This window comes from Chinchilla lanigera, unplaced genomic scaffold (assembly GCF_000276665.1).
Source record: "Chinchilla lanigera isolate Chin_1 unplaced genomic scaffold, ChiLan1.0 scaffold00061, whole genome shotgun sequence".
Classification (NCBI taxonomy): domain Eukaryota; kingdom Metazoa; phylum Chordata; class Mammalia; order Rodentia; family Chinchillidae; genus Chinchilla; species Chinchilla lanigera.
In genome coordinates, this window is record NW_004955462.1 from 8,680,285 (window position 1) to 8,688,779 (window position 8,495).

An 8,495-nucleotide genomic window follows, 5' to 3' on the forward strand; every position below is an offset into this window, starting at 1 on the left:
TTGCTGAGACAAAATACCTGACACACAAAGTTAAAGGAGCTATGGAATTTAATGTTTGCCCTGCTGGGTTTCAGTTTTGCTTTGGTTCAATTAGTTTCTATTCCCTCACTTTTTCCTTTTAGAATGGGAGTGCTTACCCTGAGCTATTGCATACTGGAAATGTTTAACCTTCTTTTTTATTTTTACAGGGGCTCAGAGATAAGAGTTTGCCTTAAGTCTCAGAGGACACTTTGGACTTGGACTCTTCAGCAATGCTGAAAGTGTTAAGACATTGGCAACTCTTAGAGATGGATTAAATGAATTTTGCATAGAGATGGACGTGAGTATTTGGGGGGTCATGGGTGGAATGTTATGGTTTGGACCTGGAATCAAAGTATACAGAAGACTCTTGTGTTCAGAGGTGGAGCTTCTGTAAGGCACTTGGATCATGCAGGTAATATAGCTGACTTCTTGTTAGGAGGTGGGGTCTGTTGAGAAGAGATAGCTCACTTGGACCATGACTTAAAAGGGTGTATCTCCCACCCGGCTCCTCTCTTGCTGCTCTCTCTGCTGCCTGGTCACCATAATGTGAAATTAAAGACTTCCAACATATAATGGCACCAGAATGGAGTATACATTTGAATCCTTGGGTTATAAGTATGGCAGATGCAGGGGGTCTGAGAACAATAATGCAGGGGGGATGGCATAGAACCATGTGACTGTGCCACACTTTGCAGAGACCCCTGTGAGGACTGGAGTCAAAGGTTGAGGGATGACCTAAGAGTCCTAGAATTCTGGAGGTAATGACACTCAAATGGAATTAAGACCAGATGACGTCAGGCCTCATAGGCTAGAAGTTGTGAGACGTACATTGGGAAAGAGGGGTTTAGAGTCTTGGCAGGAGCACACAGAGTTCTAGGACCTCTTTTCATTCTCCTGTTGATACTCTGGCTGTTGCAGGGTGGGGTGACCTCATCCAAAGGGCATACATGGGGCCTGAGCTCCCTCTTCAATCCTATAGAAAGATATAGAAGCAGAAGTGAACCATTAGTGCCATTCAAATGATAAAGAAATGTATAAATTATTCATAGTTTTTATTATCTTATACCTCAAGATTATTACTTTTCATGACTTCAGCAAGTAGCACATTTCCATGCTGAACATGGACTTCCTTAGTCCAAGGAAATTTAAAATTTTGCTTTGTTCCTTCTTCTCCCTAGGTTCCAGCTGGCTAGCAGCCAAGGTGCTTTGGGCTAAATTCACCATCTAGTGGTTTTTGCTAGAAATGACCTGGAATGACCTCCCCCTTCACTGCAGTCGTCCTTTCCAGGACACTGTGGAGTCCTTTCCACAACCGCTGTGCCTCACTGACCTGAGGCTCTACTCTGCCCCCTCACTCCCATTCCATTCTTTGGTGTCCTGTGGCTCCTAAAACATGACCCAGTGCTGCGCCTGCTCCCCTCTGCTTGGGGCATCCTTTATTCCCAACTCCACACTGATGGCTCGCTTCCTTCTTTGAGGAACCCTATCAGTTGGTAGCTCCTTTTTTACAGTTTAGGTCAAAAATCTCCCCCAAAATTCTCATGCGTTTGGAAGATGATTTGGGTCATGGGTGTGCTATGCTCATCAGTTGATGAGTTCAATACCTGAATTTACTGTTAGGAGGTGGGGCCTGCCTGTCAGTGGATTACTAGAGGAGTGACCTGAAGGATATATTCTTGACCCCAGCTGCTCCCTTCTCTCTCTATGTTTCCTGAGAGCCATGAGGTGAGCAGCTTTCCCCTACAATTTCCTTCCACATCCTGCATCTGCCTTGAAACCAAGTAACTATGGATTGAATTCCCCAAAACGATGTGCAAAGATAAAATCTCTCCTTGTTTAAGTTGTGGATGTTGGGTATTTTGTACTAGTGAAAGGAAAGTGACTGAATAATACAGTTCTTTAAAAAGAGTTACTGTTGTATCTCAACTCTAATCTCTTATCTCAGTTTTTTCTCTTCAATGCTCTCATCACTACTTGTATTTTCTTATTAGCTTACTGTCTGAATAACACCATAAGAAAGGTTATTTCTCAAATACAGAAACTTTGTTGTCTATTGATGAATCCTGAGTGTATAGATTTGGGCTTGGCACATGATAGGCACTCTCCCTGATTTCCCCTTCCTCTAAAATGTAGTGTATTTTCACAGCGAACTTGGATCTGACCAACCCCTATAAAACAACAAGTAGAGAAAGGAAACATATAGACTTTCAAGTGAAAATAATATTTACAAAACGTCAGTAAAAGCTTTGAAAATTTCTGAGAAATCTTCTTCAGAACATATACCATTTTTAATAACATGTGTTTTTTCCTCAAAGACTTAACATTTAAAATGAGCATGGTTTAATTTAATTTCTTTTCTGCTTTGTTTCCTTTAGTCTTTGGTATTTGTATTAGTCCTCCTTCCAATTTCTGAGGCAAAATACCTGACACAATTTAAAGGAGGACAGGTTTATTTAAGCTCATGGTTTTAGAAGACTTAGTCCAAGGTCATCTGGCCCCAAGGCAGGAACATCATGGTGTAAGGGCATGGCAGAGCAAAGCTGCTTAGTTCATAGCAGGTAGGAAGTAAAGCAAGGGAACATTTCAGAGAGGACAGGGTCAGGGACCAGAAACAATACTCAAGGCCTTGTCTCAGTGACTTACCCAGATACACCCAGAAGTGTGCTTTACTTATCCCCTGGGTGATTCCCAAGCCAACCAATTTGACAGTTAAGCTTAACCATCACAGTACTGAATGATTATGATTTTCAACTAATTATAACAAATATATTCTATTTCAGTCATATGTTGATTTATACATAAGCTGAGAATCTAATCACTGGTAAATCCTCTATTTTGATGTGAAAATATTCCAAGTTCTAGTTTGCTGAGGACATTGTGAATTATAATCCTTCTGCAGACTGAGAACAATCTTCAAGAAGCCTCCGACTCAAGCAATGAGAAAGTCCATTGGCCCATATCAGACCTCATGTACAGGTAGTCCTATATGCATCTTACTGCTCCTAGGTGGATCTTGCTGCTAGCTCAGTCAACAAAATGTGTAGCTGGGGTCAGGATGGGAGTTTAATATGACAGAGATTCATCAATCAGTTGGGATTAAAATAGTTTCCTTCCCCTTCTGAAAAGTCTGTAGAGTCTTCTAAAGGTGTATGCCCAGTCTTCCCGACCTCTTTCCTCTGTCTTAGATCCATGAAGATGATGTCTGGATGTGGAGGAGATCATGGTGGTGCATGAAAGAGCCTTCAGTCTGCATGTGGGTCTCGGTGCCTCTCTTCACATCCTCATGAGCCTCCTGAAGGTGACTCTTGCCCCTGTTAGTGGTCTTCTTGCCAGTGCCCACAGTCACAGTCACAGCCAGATTCATAGCCTTTTCTAGTTTGCTGAGATGTCTCACTAACACTCTGTAGCCCTCTGGGGTCTGCAGGGATTAGGGTCTTCCTTGAGAAGAAACCATCAATTCAGAACACGCAGGGTAAACTTCCCAGGGTTTAGAGATCCAGTTGATAACTAGTTAGAACTGGAATGTTTCCAGGTTGATGTAAAAGGAGACAAAATGAACTCTAGAAACTCTAAAGATTCCATTTAGTCTCCTGAATCTTTAGTCACTTAAACAATGGGTAGCTCTGCTTTGAGCTGTGCCCATTTATTCTTTAGTTTTCTGGGTTTTTACCTGACCTCCCCACTCAGCTTTTCTATTTGTATAAACAACCTCACCAAAAACTCATAGCACTTGTTTTCTTCCATTTTCTCATTCCATAATTACCACATTTGACGCTTTGGTGGACAAAAGAAGTAGTTCATGATCCTTGTGTCCTTCAAACCTCATTCCAGGACATTTTTCAGTTTTTTTCCTTACATACACTCTAAGGTAAGATATTACCAAGCAAGAGACAGACATTCTGTATGGAGCTCCCATTCTTGGGGACACTAACAGTGATGTATGACATGGTAGGGAGACCCCTAACCTAGTAAAGGAGGAAGAGGGAAGGGCTTCAGGAAATCACACATTTCTTCATTTATATCTTTACAAAGAAATGTCCTATCACACTCTTATCACATTGGGGATCTTGTCCAGGTTCTTGATGCCCTGAACAAAGAACTGAGAACTGAGGAGGACCGTGAAAGGAGCAGCAAGATCAAAGATGTATTGAAAATAAAAGTACATCCCACAGGGGAGGAGGAGTGGACTAGTAAGAAAAGATCACTGTCCAGGGAGGCTTGGTGTTAAAAGTTTTGAGCATTAAGGTTTGGAGTAGGATTAAGGGGTTTATCTGAGGTTTTGCCCCTGCTAATGAATACCTCAGCTTTGCCCTTCTGTTGAGCAGTGAAGTTTTGACCTTTTATGGCCCTTGGAGGAACTATAATGGTATGCAAAGCCCATGGGGGGGTAGAGAGGAGTAGAGAGGTGGAAAGTCAAAAGTGCACAGTCAGTGACACAGTAATTAGAGCTGGGGTCCAGCCAAGGGTAGCTGAACACCACTGGGTGCCTGCCTGGAGACTTAGAGAGAATGAGCTGCTTACCTAGTTACCTTCTCCCAAGTGTTTAGACCTGGATATCCTGGACCTGGGTTAAAGTTTAACTCAGAAGGTACATTTAGCCCAGAAAGTACCCTGTAGAATCAGCCATCCCTTCTTTCTTCAGCCATTTCCTTAGCTGCCTCCTGCATCAACACCTCTCTTAGCTTTCCCACCTTTTGATTCTGCAAGCAGTGAAATTTCTGACTAAAATAAATCCATGAGCTGGTCTGGGCTGGAATGACTGCAAAGTGCTGACCTTCACATCAGAATCACCGCCATCTGAGAGGAGTCTGGTGCTACCCTTTACTTGTCCCAGCAACAAAAAAGACACAAAAGAGAGGCATAGGAAGTCATCAAGACCTCATCAAGGTCCAGAGGAGTTTATAATTGCAATCTCAGGAAAAAGTTACCGGAATTCTCACAAGTAAGTTCCAATCTGCCACTTCCAGTGCAACACATGACAAGATAAGGAGACAAAGACATATCTGCAGCTGTGGGAAGCCAAGCGGATCCTAAGTCCAGTCAGAACAAATGTTAATTGGAACAAAGGCCATGACCCAGGGCTGAACCCAGTTTTATTAATTCAGGAAGAGGGGAGTGGCTTGGGGCTGAGGGACTGTGAGAATGGTGGGAAGTACCTGAATACTGTGAGCTGGGCTGGGTAGGACACATAATGGCACCTCTGCAATATGCAGAGAAAGGTTTGCAGAAAAGGGAACAGATTCTGATAACAGGTAGCCTTAAAGTTTGGAGAAATCTGTATAACACAGTTTGAGGAAATATCTTGTGTTTTGAGCCGGCTGCTTCAGCTCTGATGTCTGGCTTTTACTGCCCTGGGACTGCCTCTTTCTCAAGCCTCAATCCCAGCAGACAGCACAGCATCTCTGGGCCTAGCTCATGCTTAGTAGTAGAGAGCTATAGATAGGGCATCACAGACCTGTCACATCGCTTCAAAGGCTACACATCAGAGCCTGGTGCTTAGGCTAGACCCATTTGCATTGCTTAAAGCCAATCCAGGCAGTTGACTGTTTTCCAAGCCAGCTTGGAACCTATCAATACACAGAAGTAGAGCAAGAGGGGCTGGGGATTTAGCTCAGTGGCAAAAGCGCCTGCCTGGCAAGCGCAAGGTCCTGAGTTCGGTTCCCGGTACCGGAGAAAAACCAAAAAAAAAAAAAAAAAGAAGTAGAGCAAGAGTTAGCCAAAATGGTTCAAATGGTCTTCTTTCAAGGGAAGCCATCCCGGTGGTCCTCCACAGAGAGAGAGATATCTAAATTTGCTTTCAGGGGGAAAGGAGATTTCATGTAAATGAAATAAATAAATATCTGATATAAAGTCAGAAATATATTCCAGGAGAAAAGGTACCATTAGTTCCTTCTGTTTGACTGTAAGTTTGTTTTCTATATACAGAATGACTACATCTACTCAAAAACTACACACTGAACTATAACAAATAACATATCCCTGACCTCTTAGGACTTATAATTGGTTCAGGAAAACAAGATATACAACACTGAAGAAGCACCATAATTAAAATAGGCACAATAATATTGTTAAGCAATTTTTATGTATGACATACCTAGTGTTAAGTTCCAAAAAGCAGTGCAGCAAACAAGTCTGCAGAATTTCAGAAGCAGGAAATGGAAGGAGGTTGAACAGCCATGAAGGCCAGATGCAGAGGACGGTGTCTCAGCTGTGCCATGAAGCTGGCTGAGAGAAGTGAGGGAAAATCTTAAACATGCAAGGTGTGATGGAAATATATAGTGAATGCTTACATTTATAAAATTATTATAGTACAAGACACATTGCCTTTAATCCCCCTCAGAACACTCCCCCTCCAAAAGAAATATTCCCTCTCACTTCAAACATACTCATCCCATCATTCTTGCCACGTTCTGAAGCAGTTCTGGAAGTTCTTCTTTGTGTTCTTTATACTTTATGAAGTGTTACTAAAAATATGGTAAAAGTTGTTGCCATCCAAATGAAAGCTGTGTGTATCTTCATTCACCTATTCACCAGATCTGGCACCATGCAACTTCAGGCTCTTCCTTGAAGTCAAAATGATCATGAAAGAGAAACATTTTGAATAGATTCAGAACATCAAGAACTGCTTTAGAAAGTGACAAGAATGATGGGATGAGTGTGTTCAAAGTGAACAGTATTTTGATCAGGATTAGTGGCAGTATGTCTGTAAGAAATTGTTCAATGTAAACATTCATTGTATATTTCAATCATATCTAGCACACAAAATGAGAAGAGAGTGTATTCATGATGAGATTAGAGGAAGAGCAAGAAGACTAGTCTGACAAAAGGGAAGTTTATGAAGGAGGCAGCCAGGACACGGAAGACTCCACGGCTGCAGTACTTGCTGAGAACACCAGAAGCCACACACACCCATGGTGTATTTTTCTCCAGAATCAAGCATTGACTTTCTCTAATGCTTTGGAAAGGAAGAGTGAGTCTTTAATTGGCTTTGCATATTATTTTCGAAGGAATGCAGAAGTTGGTATACTGTTATGCAAAACAAACATATTTGCATGAATGCTTAAGGTTAAAAACTTCAAAGAACACTATCACTTGCAGAAAAACCTCCATGCCTGAATGTTCTCCTCCCTAAACAATTCCCTCTCCCTCACTGTTGACTCCAGTCAATTTACACGCTCAACCAAGTGTAACTCCTATCATATCCCAGGTGGACTCCTCTTTCTGCTGGATGTCACTGCCCCTGGCCAGGCAATTACCATGTCTCACTCGGGTAACTGCAGTCCATTCCAGCTGGTCCTGTCCTTTCTTGTCCCTCCTGTCCTTTCTTCTCCCTCTCTTTCTTCTACACTATGTCCAAGGTCATCATTCTACAAGGACAGTGGAATCACACTGCCCTAGCACTATAACTTCCCCAGCATCTTCTTTTCACCTATCATCCTGCAACATCCAACCTCTCCCACTGTACCTGCACATCGCTGGTGGGTTTTGCTGACCCACATCTGCTCTGCTCACACTGTCCTTGAGCATCAACACCTCATCTTTTGAGAAAGCACTTCCTGCAACTGGTCATGGTGGTAGCTACCTGGAGTCCCAGAACTCTAGATGGCTGAGGCAGGAGGATCACCAGTGCCAGCCCAGCCTCAGCAACTTAATGACTTAGCAAGACACTGTCTTAAAATAAAAAATTAAAAAAAAATTAAAGGGTTAGGAATGTAACTCAGTGCAAAGGCCATGGACTTCATCCCCAGTAAAGCAAAAAAAAAAAAAAAATTCCCATCAACATCATTCCAGCAATTCTCTTTATACCATGCAGTCCTCGGAGAAAACCAAACTTAGAAAACTTTAGTAAATTCTCTTGAAGCAACTTCCTTTTCTTCTATTTCTGCCAATAACTTATCAGCCTCCATTTTTTCAGCCTATTTTCCTTGAAAATTTTCAGTAATCTGCCAACACTTCAGGGTCTGAAGACTACTTTAGTGGCAATAGAGATAAGACACCATTTTCTTAGATCTTGTGTCTCCCACATATGCAATCCCATAGCACACATTGTTTAAATGGCTCAATAAGCACACACTGTTGACTTGCCATGAGCTGTTGGGCATTCTTTCAGGTGTCCGGAATGAAGAGGTGAATGAAACACAACCTGCTCTGGAGAAATGGCGGTTTTGTATGTGTCTATTCCTAGCTACTCCTAGGGCCGGTTCTTAGCAATCAGGGATTACAGATCTACATCACTAGTTATACCAGGTAATAAGCCCAGAAGAGCCACAGAGAGAAGGCTTCTCTGCAGACCTAACCACATGGAGAGAATTCTGCATCCCCAGCACGAGAGAGGAGCCTTCTCTGTGCTGTAGCAGGCCCAGCTTCCCCTCTGTATTCTGCAACAATCTGCTTCACAAGATCCTGTAGTACAAAACAGGATTAGCCAGGTACATAGAATTCAAAATTAACCTTTCTTTTTCCGAACAGAAATC

At 42.4% G+C, this 8,495-nt stretch overlaps 1 long non-coding RNA gene across 1 annotated transcript; it reads left to right on the top strand.

Annotated features, from left to right (window-relative positions):
* Positions 1–221: 221 nt before the first annotated feature.
* On the top strand, positions 222–7,679 carry LOC106150052. Its single transcript, XR_001236618.1, has 5 exons — positions 222–319; positions 2,921–2,997; positions 3,207–3,319; positions 4,664–4,963; positions 6,778–7,679. It is a non-coding gene; the product is annotated as an uncharacterized LOC106150052 (long non-coding RNA).
* The last annotated feature ends 816 nt before the right edge of the window (positions 7,680–8,495 follow it).